We start from the raw sequence: 17,631 nt of genomic DNA, 5'->3' as shown, positions 1-17,631 counted from the left end.
AGCTCTGCCCTTCTCTTTTTAAATTTTGTGACAGGATCTTGCTTAGGTATCCAAGTTTTGAACTTGGAATCCTTTTGTCTCAGCCTGTCAGAGAGCTGAGTTACGTGTATACATCACTGCACAGGCTGGAATTCATTCTTGCAATCACAGTGCCCGGCACAATGCTTGGTACAGGGAAGCTCACAAAGGATGTTTGATAATGGGTGGATGACTGCGTAGATGGATGAATTGATTTAGAAAGTTAGAAAATGAGCATTTATCTTTGTGTTGTCTTATATCCTCGCCACCTGCCATATATTCTTTCAAGGTGTTTCACCATCAGACTAGACAGGATCCCATTTCACCTAGGAGATGGGCCAGCCCACTGCATTGGTGTTACAATTTGTGTCTAGTCGTCCCTGCAAAGCCTCATGTAGTGATGGACAGTGGGTTTCTAGAGTTTGTGATTAATTCATGATCTAGCGCTGGGATTATGGGTGTGAGTGCCGCTGAAGACAATGGAAGGAAGGGAGAGGCTTGCTCACTGTTGCATCACTGCTCTTCCCTTTTTGCTTTTGCTGTTTCACTCTTTTCCGCTGCCCTGAGCTGCTCCCTCTGCCCTGTGCCACTGTGCCTTGGAACCAGCTGACTATGGACTGAAACCTCTACAAACTGTTAGCAAAATAAACCTTCCCTGCCTTAGTTTTGGGCATCAGTACTTTGTCCCAGCAATGAGAGAAAATAACCAAGACAGTTGGTCTTTCCTGGTGGTGCCTGGTTTACAGGAGGAGTTTAATACATACATGTTTAAGTGGCAATGCTAGAGACTGATTTCCAAAGAACCTGAAACAAAGTGAGAGTCCCACTTCTTTATAAAAAAAAGCAGGAAAGCAGTCTGTTTTGGGTAAATAAGCTCCTGTTCTAGTAGTGTTTTCAGCGCATGGAGAGGCACTTTCCTTTTTGGTGCCTCCCCCCCCCAAAAAAAAAAAAACACAACGCCCCCCCATCCTCTTTGTACGCATGAAGTGGGAGTAAAGTGCCAGCAAATTTAATTTTATTGTTCCAGATGAACAATACTAGTCAATTTGCCAAGTGGGAATACTGAAGATGATAATTGTATGTTGTCTTGTCTTGTCTGGATACATCCCCTCTAGTGGTTTCCTGCTGGTAAACCACTACAAGCTTAAAAAGGATCAGAGCAAGAGCGAATGAAGTGTAATGTGGTGTATTTTCTGCACTTGTGGGGACCTCCAGTTTCGTGGTATTGCTGGTCTGTATGTAGATGGGTGGCATGGACAAAGTGCTCTCTCTCTCTCTCTCTCTCTCTCTCTCTCTCTCTCTCTCTCTCCCTCTCTCTCTCTCTGTTTCTGTTTCTCTGTCTCTCTCTCCCTCTCCCTCTTAAACATACAGTGAAGAGCAATGGAGACTAACTGTGAGGAGCACAGAAGGGATGGTTTCAACAACCCAGTCCAGTTTCCTTGATGATCATGCGCAGCAGCTCGGTCATCTTGTCTTGTCGGATCCCCAGTTTTCTATTTTAACACTTTTTTTTTGCCATCTTTAAAAATAAAAATTAAAAAGAAAAATACAATTTTTCTTCATAAAAGGCTTAAGATTCACTCTGTTGTTCACGCATGTACTCTATTAACATTAGTGAGCACCTAGTATGTACCGAGCACTGTGTTACATGGTGAGAATTCATGAGAGAGGAACCGGACAACATCTATACTCACACAAAGTTTGTCTTTTATTAGAGAAGATCACGGCCCTCACTAATAACATCGTGGTTTTGCACTCAAGTGCAGATTTCCCCTTAAAAAAAAAAAAAAAAAAAAAAAGCTTGTGACTATTTTGTATGGCTTGTCTGGAAACTTCTGTAAATCTTATGTTTTAGTAAAACATTTTTTGTTAAAGGGGGATATAAATGAGGTCCATTTTGTAGTGGAAAAAAATATATCTATGCATACAAAATAGCATAGATATGCAGCTACTTTCTCTTAGTTCAATGAGAAGAAAGTTTTGCACTAATAGTTTTTAGACAAGATATCATGTCTGCATCTTGTACTATGAACAACTACTGCAAAGACAGCAATACACAATGTGTTAATTATTGTAACTTCTACTAACCTGTTTTGAAACTGTCTCATTGCTACTTTTTTCTCAATAAAATTAATATTTAAAAAAAAACAACCCAGCCCACAATTCAGTCATTGCCTGATCGTTGCAGCTACGGATGCTGACCCCACCCCCATACACACACTGGGTTAGTCCTGTGGAGCTGGGTTATCATCCTGCTCCTAGGGACACAGGTCACCAGCGCTGGTGCTTAGTGAATATTTACCAGGCAATCAGAAACAATCTCGAACAACTAAAATAAAAATAATCCTGTCCAAGAATATTGGTTTTACTTCACGTATTTGTCTTTTGAGAGGAAGTCATTAATGATTCTGGGCTATTCTGTAGGGAAAAAATGTCAATAATACTGTAATAGGTGACCCTAGAGCAACTGCTTTGGGGTATGGAAGCACAGTTGGAGAGACCCTCACTGCAGTTACTCACGCACATGTACCTTCAACGCACACTCTTCAAATTTTTTCTCTCAGAAATAAATAGCTAGGTGGATACTGGAGAGAATAGATGAACTGGATGACGGACCATGTTTCATAACAAGATCACCAGGAAACAGATATTCCACCCTGTAGAACAGACATAAAGTCCACTTGTATTTTCCAGGACTCCCATCCCCCAAGTACTCCCTCCCATCCTCCCATTACCAGACAGTGCATTCCTCTGGGCCATAGTCTCACACAATGCCACAGGCTCATCCCGGGCCTCACAATAGCTCTCACAGGGACCTCGGTGCTCCTGTGGACTTAATTCCATTACCAACAGTTGTGGTTGTGAGATGGACATGAACTGCACCTGGTAGAGTTGCAAGGAAGACATGGAGTCAGCATTAGAAAGATGAATGGATGGGGGTTGCTAGAGACAGATGGGGAAATGCCAGGACAGAGAAGACTCAGGGCTACAGGTAAAGTGGGAAGGTGCAGTGACCCTAAGTTGTCTGGCTATGTGGAGCCCAGAAAGCCAAGTGAGGCCCTGGGGTTAGCGGCAGCAGGGCAAGGGACATGGGCCTCTGGGGTTTTAAAGCAGGGGAGGTTGGTGATCTGACACCACAGCAAGGCAAGTGGATTAGGGACAGGAAGACAAATCACTCATGAGGCCTTTGCTGCCATCTTGGCCAGATGAGATGGTGCAGGAAAGACACACAGGCAGCATAGGGAAGGGCCTGGCCCTGGGGTGGGTGGAACACGGGGAGAAGCCCTAACCCACATCACAGGTAAATGGGTGTGTAGGCTCTTACTGAAATGTGGACTACAAGAAGCAGAGTTTCCAGAGGTGCTAGGCTAACAGGGCTTGACACACATTGACACTGGCATTCCTTTGTGGCATCCATACAGAGATGCTGGCTGGAACACTTCTCTGTTGGATCATGGAGAACAAAGAAAGCCCCAGAGAGACCCCTGTGAGCCTTGGATTCAGTGCAGTGACAGTATCTTTGTCAGTAGGGGCATGGTTAGCGAGGCAGGCTTGGGAGAAACCAACAGATTGGTTGTAGACTACTGAGTTTTAGGCAATAACAAAACACCCGACTTTTTTTTGTAGGAGGATGAAAATGGTGGCTTCCATAGGCTTCTGCTTTGCATTTCTGGAAAGAAGGAAGAGAGATTTTGTAATAATCAACCTGCATTCTTGCATCCTCTACACTTGATTTTTTCAATTTCTGGAATGTTGGCATCAGGAGTACTAAGGTGCTTTGACTTTGTTTTATGTATTTTCCTTTTAATTACTCTTTTGAAATTAAAATAGGAAGGCTGGGAGGATAGCTCAGTGGCCATAAGTGCCTGCTTGGCAAGCACAAGGTCCTGAGTTCGATTCCTTGTACCAAAAAAATAAAAAAAATAAAGAAACTAAAATATTAGTTCATTTCTATATCAAAGGTATTCTCTCTCTCTCTCTCTCTCTCTCTCTCTCTCTCTCTCTCTCTCTCTCTTTTTTTCCCTTCAGAACCAGAGGTTGAACTCAGGCCCTTGCGTTTGCCAGGCAAGTGCTTATTCTACTGCACTATCTCCTCAGCCCAAAGATATTCTTAAATATTTTAATTTTCAGATGTTAGGAACAGAATTCACACCTCTAGCCATGCTTTTTCTTCTCCTGTTTCCTTTTTACCTCCCCTCACAGTTTGCTTTTCTTTGCCTGTCTCTCTCCCTCACCCCCTCACAGCTCAAGTTTCTGCCCAGGAAATGACAACTGCAGCCATAAAACAGACAACCAAATGTCGGAATGAGCAAGTTTGAACTTTCTATACAGGAGCAGGAAAGTAAGATGGGAGCATGAGGTGGGTAGAAGCTACTGGTCTTGGGACATTTTAAATGTATTGCTATTCCTCCCTTGTAACTCTTAAATGTTGCAAAACACTTGTCCCCCACATGATTTAACTATAATAAACCATTTCTCCTAATGTTCTGGTAGTTTTTCTCTAAGAGTAGGTAAGGACTTGTCTCAAAGTATTTGCCACGAGGCACCCAGTCCCTGGTTGCTGAATGAATGAATGACGAGGACAGGTAGGATAATATGCTGCTTTGTCATTTTCTCCATATTGATTTCATTTTTTTCTAATTTTCCCCCAGTGAAGGTATTTTATTTTCACACTTGGGAAGTGTCTACAGGTACATACTTTGAAACGTCTTGCACTTTGAGGCTGCTTAGAGTTTAATTAATTAACAACTCCAAAATATTACAGAAGACAGTTAAAATTAGGAAAGAAAGTAGTTTACAAAGTTAGAGACAGCTCTGGATTCATCACCCATATTTAAAGAATTATATGCAAAAAGTGAATATATATACACATAAAGTATATAGTATACAAATGAATATATTCATTTTCTGTATTGGTTTCTTCAAAATTAGTACCTGGCATGATAGTGTGGTGGTTTTGGAGGTCGCTATTGACAGACGCCATCTGGTGGCACTGAACAGCAGCTGCCCCTATGCAAATCAATTCAACTACCACATTATTAGGTATTAGCTAATGAATTCTTCAAAGGAAGACAAAAAACACTGGTTCATGAATAGTGCAGGTCAAAGGTAAGAATAAGATTTTGAAGACTGAGATACAAACTCTAAGTCTGCTGTGGCAGACATAAGGAAAAGCACAAATATTGCTCAGTAGAATTCATCCGCCCACTCTTGCTCACACTTGAGCTATGTATCAAGGGCCTTGGGCTAGGTTCTGTGTGATGGCTGGAAGTAAAATTCTGATCTCTACTTGGAGATGAGAGAAAATGGTGGAAGCTGGAGATCTGCTGGACTGCACTGCAGAGTCTCAGGCCTCTTCACCATGGCTCACCGGGGTTCATTATCCCTATATTTTTTGTGAGAAAAATGTAATTTTATTTTTTTTGTGGTATTGGGGATTGAATTCGGGCATTTTTCCACTGAGCTATGTCCTCAGTCCTTTTTTATTTTCAAGACAGGGTCCCACTAAGTTACTAAATTGCCAAGACTGGATTTGAACCTGTAATCATTTAGCCTTGGCCTCTCAGAATGTTGGGATTATATCTGGGTCTCATCATGTACGGTTTCAGTGGAGTATTTTTAATGCTCCACTTTAACACTGTATTTAGGATCATTTCTTACATAAAACCCCAGCTTGGCTACCTGTTAGTTATACCTTGAGGATGATCCTGTTATGTAAATACAATATTATTCTGCAACCTCAGAGCAGAACCCAGTACAGGGTAGAGCGCAGTGTGTGGGAGCACTGAGGTAGATTTATTGGGCTCCTAGGGATAGTATATGGTCCTGTAAGTACATGATGATACTTAGCACATTATTCAAGAACTTGTATTATTCTTTCGGATTTCACTTAAGGGAACACATGCTTTCCTGCTATCAGGACTCCTGGCCTCATACAGGACCTAGGCCTGTGACCCTGCTTTCTGAGCTGCAGCTGAACCATCTCTGGACTTGGCACTTCCTATTTCTCTCCTAATATTATATCCAAACATGCTTCACTATGAAAGGTTGCCAGTTTGAAAGAAAGGTGAAGCATGCCCATGTGTTCCACTGCTTGTAACAATGTCCCCTCTAAGAAGCAAAGGACCTGGTACAAATGACACACCATGCAAGCATGTGTTATATAAGTGGATAGGCTGCATCTGGCAGAGGTATGGCAGTTTTCCGGACATGTTTTGGCAGTTGGTCTGTGGTGCACCTTGCTGAGGCCCTTGCTGATGGGCCCAAGCTGTGTGGAGAGTTACTGCACTCCTGCTTTCCCTGTGGGTACTGCTCAGAGGTTCTGAGCACCTGCTGCTAAGCCCTGCTCCTTGTCATGAAATTAACAAAAGGTCTTTGGGTCTTTTGAGTATGACATAATGCCCCAACAGTGTACATTATCAATGACTACTTGTCCCAAATTATGAATATTCATTTCACATACAAGAAGTACATTTGTTTGGGGGTAGGGAATTGAACCCAGAGCCTTCACTCTGAACTACATTCCCAAATGTTTTTGAGATGGGGTCTTATTAAGTCATCTCACTGTGCTTGAACTCAAAATCCTCTTGTTTCAGCTTCCCAGAGTCCTACTCTTACAGACATATACCACCACAGCCAGCTTAAGGAATTACATTGAAAGAGGGTTGGCAGTAAAAGAGGGAAAGACTGGGACTATAAACCCTTACTTAATTTAGCCATTCAGATTTATCACATTGCATACACATTGTCTGTAGGTTGAATCTTACTGTGGTTTGTTAAGGACACAAAACTCCTTTAGCTAAATCCGAAAGTAAACACTGTAGATACAGGCACCAGGCAAGGTCAGCCAGAAAGCTCAAATCCTTAGAGCAGCTATGTTTTTGAATTCTGCCCCTTTTATTTTTCTTAGAGGAAAACAGGTAAGACTGCTGTTAGGATGACTGCGTAAGTGGATTTGGCAGAAATACAGAGAATTAAACCAGGGCCTGGTTTTTTAGACTCCTGGGGCAGGAAACCCCCAGAGAGAAGCCCTGGGGGACAATCAGCAGGGCCTGGAGCTTGGGAGAGTCAGTTCTGGCCTGGGGTGGGGGGAACTCAAAACCACAGTTGCTGCTGGCCTTAGGCAAACACAATTTCAGGCTTCGTAGTAGGTATTTTTCATTAAAACGTCACCAAAATGTTTAGTTCTCCTAGAAGAGTTAGGCGTTTTCTTCAGTAACCCATCTTCAGGCAAAAACGATGACTGAGACTGCCACTTCCACCCTGGGTTTAAAGGGGACAGCTTGAAAGAAGGCTGGCCCAGGGACAGAGATTTTAGGTCCTTTATCCAACCATCTCAAGTGTTGAATGGACACAGGATGGGCTTGCAAATGCTGCAGACGAGGTGACAGTTGGGAAGCCCCAACTCAAAACTTGAACAACTCAAAGATATCATGTCATCGAATTACTCTGACGTGTTTTATTACATTAATTTCCATGTTTTAAGAGAATATAAAACACTGCACAAAAAAGTGTACACAGAGGAATACACGTGGGAGAAACCGCCCTGTTTAACTTTGCCAGGGTCTTGTCTACGACAGGGAAGTGGAGATAACCTTATCACTTTGGGAACAATTCTGCCTCCATTAGAGGAGGGGCTGGCCGCCTCAGTCTAGTCCTGGCGGGTTTAACCAGCAGCGGGAATAAGGCGCTGCCGGCTCCCGCGGCCCGCTACGTTGCCAGCGGTATCGGGGAGCCCCGCACCTGCCGAGCTTACGAGCCCTTCCCGGCAGTGACTCCGCTGTGGGTCCGAGTGAGTGGGCTACAGGGCAGCTGGGCCGGTTCATGGGGACCTTCGGGTACCTGCATTCCAAAGGTCAACCTCGCTACCGCTCAGGTAAGGCCTCCCGCAGGTGGCCGGGGTTCCTGGGACAGTGGGGGTGGGCAGCACAAGTGCACCTTGTTCCCGTCAGAACCCCCCAGCCCCAAGGAGCCGCTGGGTACAGAGCAGCCCCTTCCTGCTAACCCGCACAACCCTTGGCAGAGACCCCGAAGGCAGCGTCCAGTGAGTGCGGGCTCCTACGCCGAGAGGCACGGCGCCGCAGCCCCGGCGTGTCCCGGGTTGGTGCAGGTTACAGCCCGGAGGCACGTCGCTGCCGCCAACGATCCTCAGGCTCCAGGAGTGCGTTCCGGCGCTGTTCAGCTGTGCGCTCGTTGCCAGGCGGGGTCTGGCGCGATCGTCCGGGACTGGAGGACCTGGGAGAGAAGGGGGACGTACCTACCCTTCCAGAGCCCGCTTGGGAACCGCGCACATCGCGCGAGCCCGGGACAGACGGACGGCGCGCGCGCCCGGCGGGGGCGGGGCGCGGGCCAATCGTAGCCAATGGGCAGCGGCGGGGAGAGGGTGGTGGCCAATGGGCGGCGGCAAGGTCCGCGGGGGCGGTACCGGGGCGGCGGGCGGAGGCGGTGGGAGCCAGAGCGGCAGACGGTGCACGGCCGCCGAAGACGCAGGCTGGTGGATTCAGCCCAGCTCGCGCGGGGTCCGGGCCGATGGGCCGCCCGGGGCGGCGGCGGGCGGCGAGGCGGCGGCCCCAGGACGCGCCGCCTTGCGCGCGCGGGCCGTAGCTTGTTCCCGGTCGGCTGCTCCGAGGTGAGGCGAATGTCTCGCGGGCTGGTGCGGGGGTCCCGGGGGAGCGGGGCTGCGGGCGCCCGTGCTGGTGGCGCGGGTCCGACCTCGGCGCAGCGGGCGGGGATCACCAGTTCCCGGCGGCGGCAGGTCTTGTTCGCCGCGGGGATGCGGGCGTCCTGGAGACCTGCCCGGCGCCCGGGACCTGCGGGCGGGAGGCTGGCAGGGTCGGCCCGGGGCGCTTTGTGGGCGGGAGCCCGCGCCTCGGAGAGCAGGTCGCCGACCAAGTCGGGAGCGTCTCCCGAGCGCCCGCAGATTGATTTCAGGCGCGCCGCAAACCCAGGGAATCAATTTCGGCTCATCACTCGAGACCGGGAGCCCGGAACAACTCGGCAGGAGCCCTCTGGGAAAGATTTGTCATCATTAACCTGCTCCGGTTAAATTAATTCAGCCCAGGATGACTCCAACCGAAGCTTGGGGAACGCCAAGTGCGCTCATCGTGGGATTTTGCTCGCCCAAACACGATTTTGGTCAAAATAAAATAGTAGACGTTTTGGGTTTTGCTTAGAGTTTGATTTGGTTTTGCAAGGATGGGTTTTTGAAAAATAAAAATAAAAACAAGGAGAACAACAATAACAAATATCTTGGTGATTTTCATGGGCTTGCTCAGTAAGTTCAAAATAGTCTCACAAATTTTTCTTTTCTTTGCCTCTTTTGTCTGCAGTTTCCATTTCTAAACTTTAACACTAGATGGCTTTCTTATGACAGGCATTTTAGTAAACTGTTCGCATTGGTTCTGTCTGCAGTCTAGGTTGTGATTTTCATGGTCTTTTCAAATAGCAGTGGAAGGAAGAAAATTTCCAGGAGTGTTGCTTTTTGAAAAATACATTATTTCTGCATGAGACCTATAGAAACCAGTATTTTTGCAGATAGGGAAAATGGCGTTTAATTTATGGCCTTCCTAAAGGTACTACTTGGGTTACATTTTTAAGACTGTTTCTTGTTTTGACTTATTTGGGGAATTTAGTTAGTTTCAGGGTGAATTTTGTGATTCTAAAGATAACATTTCCACTTCATCATGGTGCTTGATTTAGTGTCACTGCTTATTTAGAGCGATATGAAAGACAGAGCAGTAGTAACTCATAGCAAAGTGCGGTCCTACTTGAGTTTGGATTCTCCCAGCATTGATTGTTCCGAAGGATTCCACTGATGGACTGGGAAGAGACGTGGCTGAGTGTGTCTGTGTGATTCATGCCGGGCTGTGTCAGGGACGTCTTCATTTCCTTCTCCTTGGTTCTTCATTGCTAAGCACAGCCACGTTAGTTGCTTGGCTGGGCAGCCACAACAGCAGCTTTCCAGTTAGGTTTTTAAGTACAGTTATTCTAAAGCAAGACCGTGGCAGCTTATCTAAATCCTGCCTGGGTAGGCAAACTTGTTTTTGAGCTGGAAAAATATCTTGAAATTATCTTTATAGCTGCTGTTTATTGTGTGCTTTGCTTAGCTTTAAATGTGATGCGTTAAATCATAGTATATTCATAAATAGCTGACTGGGAATAAAAATCTGAGTAAACATCTGGGAAGTAGAGAATGAAAGGAAATCCAAACCAGCTTTTATCAGTACCCACATGCAACCTATAGATGGAGTGAGGTGAGCTTGGATGAGAGGTGGTGAAAGAGTTTGTTCCTCAGGGTAGAGGCACAGGTATACTGCAGGTGTGGAGATGCAGCTTCCGGCCTGGCCTGTAGGCCATGGAATTGCCCCACCTGGCCTAAGCACATGTTTTTCATAAAATATCTTTTATGTTCTCAAATGTTAGGCAGCCAACCAACCTTCCTTCTTTCCTTTTCTTTTTCAGTGCTGGGAATTGAACTCAGGACCTTCACACCACATGTCATTTGCAGCCCTTTTATATTTTATTTTGAGACAGGATCTTAATAAATTACAAAGTTATCCAGCCTGAACTTACACTTGTGATTCTTATGCCTCAGACTACTGAGATTACAGGCATGTTACCTCACTAAGTTTAAGTTTTCATCAAGTTTTAATTTTCAGAGATGCAGCTCTGAGTAGAATAGAAAAATTATCAGAACATCATGATTTGCCACCTATGATGCTTGTTGTTGAGAGTATATAATTACAGGTTTAGAGGTTCATTTTTCTTTCTTCCAACTGGGATACTATTTTGAAGGATTCCTGATACCTATGCTTGGTCGACACCTGTCTACCTTAGAGATCTTTTTACCTGAGGCAAAAGTGAACGTAGGTTGTTCATTTTGAGAATCTATTCTCAGAAGTGACTAAATATTAATGAGCTTTTCTGAAATGGCACTTGTTTGGTTAAGAGTGCTATCCTGAGGTATCAAAACTAGGTTAGGGCTGGGGATGTAGCTCAGTGGTGCAGTGCCTGCCTGGCAAGTGCAAGGTCCCAAGTTTGATTCCTAGTACCCTGTCCTCCCCAAAAGAAACTCACCCACAAAAAGAAACAAAACTGGGCCGGGGAAATGGCTCAGTAGAATAAGCGCTTCCCTGGCAAGCACAAGGGCCTGAGTTCAATCCCCGATTCCACCAAAAAAATAAATAAATAAAAAAAGAAACAAAACTAGTTTACAATGAGTTGTATTTGCTGAATACTTTGACAAGAACTATGTGTTTATCAGACACAGCCTCGTACCCCCCCAGCTGACCTTGTTTGAGATTGAAGAAGCATTGAGTCTCTGCAGTGGTGGCTTAGGAGCACAAATCTTTTTGAAGACATGCTGAATTTGAAGAAAATTTAGACAGTTACTGTTAACTGAAAAGCTAAGTTTTGGTTGTCTGTTTTGAACTTTAATGCAATGGAAAGTAGAAACCTAAAGATTACAGAGAATCATGTTCTAGATACTTGCTTCTTCTTCCTTTTTTTTCTTTTTTTTTTTTTTTTGTGCAGGGTCTCACTACACAGCCCAGACTAGTAGTGATCCTCCTGATTTCTGCCTCCCTAGTGCTGGGATTACAGGCGTGCACCACCACACCTGGACTCCCATTGCCAGCTCAGTGTGCCTGGGGCTGGCGTAGCATGTGGAGCCAGGGATTGAACCCTGGCCCCTGCGCTTACCTAAGCAAGGGCTTAGTCTGCTTAGTTATACCGCTGGCCCTTAGATATTTGCTTCTAATGATAGAACCATTTCCTTTTCAAGGTAAGTAGAAAGAACATGGGGAACCTCAGCATCCTTGTTCTTCCCCAGTTACAAATGAGTTTGGATAAAATATTCCCACAATCCTTTTCGATGCCTAAAAAATTTCAGGATTCTGTATTGTTTGAAATTAATAGTAATGAAGATGTCTTTCTGCTGGGATAGCTTATGTTTTTTGTGATTGTTATCTTTCCTGGCCATGGCTTACTGTAAGTTTGTGTGTGAGCCCTCCAGAGGGTTACAGCTGCTTGGTTTACCTTGAAATCAATGACTCAGAAATTGCTTTTCTGTTCCAATTGCATTTAGCTATGACCTCTTTTAAAGGAGAACTAACAGTGTGACAGGAATTTAAATGCCTCACCTCTTCAGGGGTAAATTATTTTGATCCTTTCTGAAAGTGATTCAGAAACTTACTTTCAAAGATCAGGTCAGGGGGGCTAGGTCTAACCTGCTAGAGGAGTCCTCTTTTCCTGAGAGATTTCATATTTGTGTAATGCTGTTCTTTGATGTCTTTTCCCTGTTCAGCCATGCATAGCAGACTGAGTGGTGGGAAGAAGATACACAGTAAGTTGAGTCTGGTCTTCATAGCGTCTCTGGGCCGGAAAGGCCCTTGAGCATTCTTTCATATTTTTATACTATTTGTTTCTACTTTTAACATTAAAAAATAAAAAGAAAATTTAGGGGTTGATCCTCAGAGTTTTCAGCATGTGGCATTGCTGTATTGATGCCCCCAGAAGGTGGGGGGATTTCTGCACTTGCTATGAAACTCCTGGGAGGTTCCTTCCATCTGCAGCAGCTCCTTGTAGAAATATCCCCACCCCCCCAACCTGTTTCTACATACCCGCTTTTTCCTCTTGTGTCAGAGCTGTGAAAATTTCACCAAGGGCTGGGGCTTGGAGATCAGAAGCAGCCCTTCTAACCCTTCTTTGGTGTGTAGCCTCCGTTAGGTGACCTCTGCACCTGATCTTCCAGCAGTACCTGAACATGGCTAGAAAGGGGTGGAAGCTCCACTTGCTGATGGTTTTCAGTACTAGAAAGTATTTTTAACTGTAGAATTGACATCTTAATTCTGTTTATTCAAATTTTGCTCCTTGGTGACCTTCAGGAGAAATCCTTCATAGAGTTAGTTCATTCACAGAACAGTATTTGTCTACGTTGAACCTACAGTGCAGTATTTCATATGCCTACTTCTTGACCTAATGGTGAGTGGGAGGGTCCTCCAAAGGCTGTGTGCCTTGTGTGCCCTGAGAAGTCTAGGTTTGCGTTCATGTTTGCGGTGGCCATGTGGCCCAGACCCTCAGACCCTGGAACCCTGAAACCCTGTGTCTCTCCTCACTTGGTACCACTGAGCCTACTCTCCTCATCCTGAGCTCCTGTCATCGCAAGGCTGAATATTTATTGTGCTTCGTTTTACTGTTTTAGCTGGTTCCTTCCATGGTTCTTTGTGGAATCTTGTTCTTTGCTTAGCCCCTTTTCCTGTCCTCACTAAGAACTGCTGTCTGTCTCTTGGATCAGATTGCTTTACCTGTGTTGCTGATAAAATCACTAGCCTGGCTGACCACTGTGCCTGTGTCTCCTTAGCCACAGAGGCTTCCTTGTAGGTTTACAAGGAGGCTCACTTTGGTTGAAGTAAGTACTGATGCCTCTCTCTAGACCCTTCTACTTGGATATTGTGAAAGAACGTGTCTAACCTGCCTTGCAGGTTCTGCCCACCATTTCGTTCTGAGTAAGAAATGAGTTCATTTTCCTTGTGTCACTGGTAAGACCCTGTTTTGCATATAGTAGTTGGTGATTAGGAAGTACATGTTCAGTAGGGACTAGTTGTCTGAGAAACTAGGGGAGCCTGTGACTGCAAAGGCTGTAGGCACCGAACAGATGATAGGAGAAAATAGAATGTGGTTGGGCCTTCCTAATAAGCTCATTTTTCACTTTGGTATTGTTTTGCTTTGAATTGTTTTCAGGCAGTGAGGATACGAACCACAGTTTTCCATTTTCCTGGTGTTTTAATTAGTTGATACACTACTTTTCTTCTTTTTTCACAAATGCCCTTTAGCTGTAAGTGGCGTTTTGAGTTCTGCCAACTAGATCACTCCATAGCTCTCAGTGTTGCATATTTGCTGAATACTGAGAGAAATCTCTGTTGAACTGTACTATTATTCCAAAGTTGGCCTGGAAGAGTATCTTCAATGACTCCTAAGTAAAAAATCTGAGCAAAGAACCAGACTGTTACTGGTGGAAGTAAGGACTGTTGTGTGAATAAAAACTTTTAGATGCAGAGTGAGCCGCTGTTTGGGTGACAGAACATTCAGCTGATGCTGAGGGGCTGGCCTTCTATGTTTTCAACATGGTGGTGGCTTTCACTGTGTTCCAGGGGGCTTTTTGATAATTTCTCCATCCTTGTGAAACACTGAATGGTCCAGGAATAGCTCTGAGATATAATCCTTTGTGTTGAAGTTTCTAATGAGTGACTTTCTAATTAGAAGTTATAATTTTTATCTTTCATACTAGGGAGATGCTACTGTTCTAAGTGCTTAGTGCCTTAATCTGAAGAACTTTTCCACTGTGCATCCTATCTATATAGACATTTCTGTGACTGTCCTTACGTGTATAGATACACACATGTATATATGTGTGTGTGCATTTATGCAAATATATCATGGACATCATAAAACATGAACAAAATTGTCCATTTTAAGAATATTAAAAGTGACTAGAAATGTAAGGGTAGTTCTCTCATACCTCTTGGCTGGTTTATCATCCCTTGCAATGCATAGTCTCTCTGGGAGACTACCTCTCTGCTACTCTTCCTGGCAGCTTACTGACTGCATAAACACTGGGATCCCGGGGCCTGCAGAGTCTTGGGAGGGAAGGCAGGGCTAACTCTACTAGTGATGGGCCCCGTGTTTATTGCGTTATTTTTCTTGAGGTTATATTGGATTTTGGCTCATGTCTGTCAGAACTACTGATGAGTCACCTGATGTGGGATTTCATATAATGGAGACAATGTGTGACATGCTTGTTTTTGGGGAGTTTTTGGTTGAGCTCAGCTGTAGAGAAGTAGCCCACTGTCAGCCACAATGGGTTCCAAGGTCTTGGGTACAAGGACATGTGACTGGACTCATCATTCTCTTATCTAGAAGCTTCTAAGAGTAAAAACAGCATTGGCAGTGTAGCTTCAGTGTGGCTGGAGAGGTGGCCACATGCCCAGGCGCTGGGCCCTTTGTTTGCGCTCTTGGATTTAGGAAGCTAGGGGTGGTTGGAGGCCCCAGCCTTCCACATCTCCTGCACCTTCCTCTAGACTGCCATAGCTCCTGTATTCCCACACAGTCTTCATCTCCAACAGCCAGCCTCACCTGATACCTTGTCCTGTTTGAGGAGAACAATGACATCCTGTGGGCAGAGATGGCCCTTGTGTGTTCCTTGCTCTAAGGTGGCTTTTGCTGCGCCATAGGCACTTAACAAACAGGTGTTTGTTCAAGCATTGATTGGAGTTGTGAGTTTGAACATGAAGGATGGTGGCTTTTTTTTTTGCCTTGGCTTTTGTTGAAATAAATAATACAGTTGTAAAGTTCTGGTATGTCTATTATAAGTGACCCTTCTGAACAGCCCTTTGCATTACACTGAGTTTTATCTGTCCAGTTCCCATGAAATTGCCTGTGGTTAAGCCCTGAGATAGAACAGGGTTCAGCAGTATTCCCTTGGTACATGGAGACCTGGGAAGTCCCTGTGAAGTCTGAGGCTCCGGGGAGTCTGGACACACTGTGTCCTCCATGTGAGAGTGCTGTGCCCCTTCGCTTTGCTTCTCACTCATGGCCTGGCCCGGCAGAGTCAGACAATGCTGCAGTTCACTTGGGAGCCCTAGTGTGGGCCCATTGATAAAGATTCAGGAGAGAAATGATCCTGAGTGCCAGCACTCCCTGTAGTCCTTCATTTTTTATCCATTTATCTTTTGAAAACCATGTTTACAGTCAGTATATAGATAGTACTACTTCTTTTGCTTTTAATTTGAGGTTGCAAAGTATATTAGAACATTATGGTAAACATCTTTTATCTTTAGTATTCCGACATAGTAGATTTCCTGTATTGTATGAAATCAGTGAACATCCTTCTGCTAACTTAGGGCTGTGATAAAGACTATAGGCAAGGCTGAGACATTATCCTTCATAAATAATAGTAGGTGCATCCAATTTGTCAACGAGCTATTTATCTGAAAGTCATTCAACATTTAATTCCAATAATGATTCTGTTTTTCCATTTCAGAAATGCTAAATGATAAGGAGGGAAAGGAATGTTTTGACTAGAAAAAGAATAAAAGGACTGAGAAGAGAGTCTTAAAGACAAGTTTAAAGATATTTGTTTTTATACATAAACTTTTGTTTATGTTCAGGGGTAAACATGAAGGCTTAAGGGGAAAGTAAAGTTTTCTGAACCCAGTTGGCTCGTATGTTTCAAACCTGGATCTCTCGACTCCATCCTGTGCTGTGAGGCCGCCTGTGGGTGCTGTAGGTCTAAATGAGTCACTGCAAACGGAGTGAATGGAGGGGAGGAAGAGATGAGTAAGGGGGAGTGCATGCGGGTGGTGCTGGCGGCCAGCAGGTGCCTGCCTCACCGTCCCTGAAGGGAGCCCGTGGAGGCCGGGGCTGCCTGGCGGATGGCTGGGCTTCCGTGCGAGGAGCGCATCTGCCACCAGCCCTGGCCTGTGACCGGCTGGAGATGCTGCGATCTGCTGTGCTAGGGTAAGGGCGGCAGCACTGCTGGTGTTGGACTGCATCGTTTCTTGTTGGGAAGCAAGTGGGTTCCCCATGGTAGTGCAGACAATATTTCTTAAGCTCCTGAGTCTTTGCCAAGATTAAAAGAAGTATAAGAGGGAAAAAAAAATTTGTTTTGAATTTATAGTTTGCTAGATTTGCATAATCTTTGTTTAAGCCAGTTGAATGTGAATCTCTAAATAAATTTCAGACATTTAAATATTTAAAAGGATTCATCCACAGTACTTTACTCACCCAAAGCATAAACGCTTTCAACAAAGAAAATAACACCCTAACCCATATAGACTTTGTTCACCTTGTCATTGAATTATAAAACATTAATAGCGAAGCTAGAATTTGAGCACTCATGGAGATGCTCTGCTGGCCCTGCGCCAAAATATTGTTTCCCTGGTAGAGAAAGCAGGACAATTTGCTTAAAACTGGCAGCTCGCCAGTCAGAATGGCTCTGACGCAATCATTGCAGTAACTGCTTTGCTCCTGCTGCTAATTTTAGGGCAGTTAAATCCGGGTGATGTCTGATGGCTGCTGTCGCCGTGCGTCTGATTCAGTGGCGCTTTCTAAATCCATCTCCCGATCCTGGCACTGCAGTCCTTGATTCTTTTCTGAAATAAGCCTGGGAGCAGAGGGCATGTTGAGTCAGTTCAGCTATGCCTGCTGAGGGAGGGAGGAGCAGGCGCAGGAGGCCGCACTCACAGTTGACCTCCTCATTCCAGTGGCAGATGGCCAGCACCGAGTGCCTGGGCAGGGGTGCTGGGGGCAAGGCGGGGTGAGCGAGGGGGCCTTCTTTCTTGGAATAGGAGCTTTCACCTGTTTCCTTGCTATCTTTGCCAGCATTAGTGTGTATACAGCTAAACTTTTACCTTCTCTGGAAAAGGTAAAACTGCAGAGAAAGATGATAATTTAAAAACAAAACAACCAACCCACAGCTACTTGCACATTGTAGAGAAGAATGAAGTAGAATCTCCTGCTGTTCCACTGGACTTCCTGGGGGTACTGTGGATAGTTCAGTGGCTAAATAAGAATGTGGGCCATGCAATTTTTAGGTCTGTTTACCCAGGGTGTTCT

The 17,631-nt window shown here is 45.0% G+C and overlaps 1 protein-coding gene across 4 annotated transcripts in view; it reads left to right on the top strand.

Moving 5' to 3' along the window:
• The first annotated feature begins 8,568 nt into the window (after positions 1-8,568).
• Positions 8,569-17,631, top strand: part of Sipa1l2 (signal induced proliferation associated 1 like 2) — a 179,676-nt gene continuing 170,613 nt past the window's right edge. For all 4 annotated transcript variants that reach the window (XM_023700841.1, XM_004640829.2, XM_023700839.1 and 1 more), the window contains exon 1: positions 8,569-8,647. The gene's annotated coding sequence lies outside the window, so the exon portion shown is untranslated. The remainder of the gene's footprint in view (positions 8,648-17,631) is intronic.

Source organism: Octodon degus, unplaced genomic scaffold, assembly GCF_000260255.1.
Source record: "Octodon degus isolate 3935 unplaced genomic scaffold, OctDeg1.0 scaffold00127, whole genome shotgun sequence".
Classification (NCBI taxonomy): Eukaryota; Metazoa; Chordata; class Mammalia; order Rodentia; family Octodontidae; genus Octodon; species Octodon degus.
The sequence above is the reverse complement of the archived record's forward strand: the minus strand, read 5'-3'. Positions and strand labels throughout refer to the sequence as shown.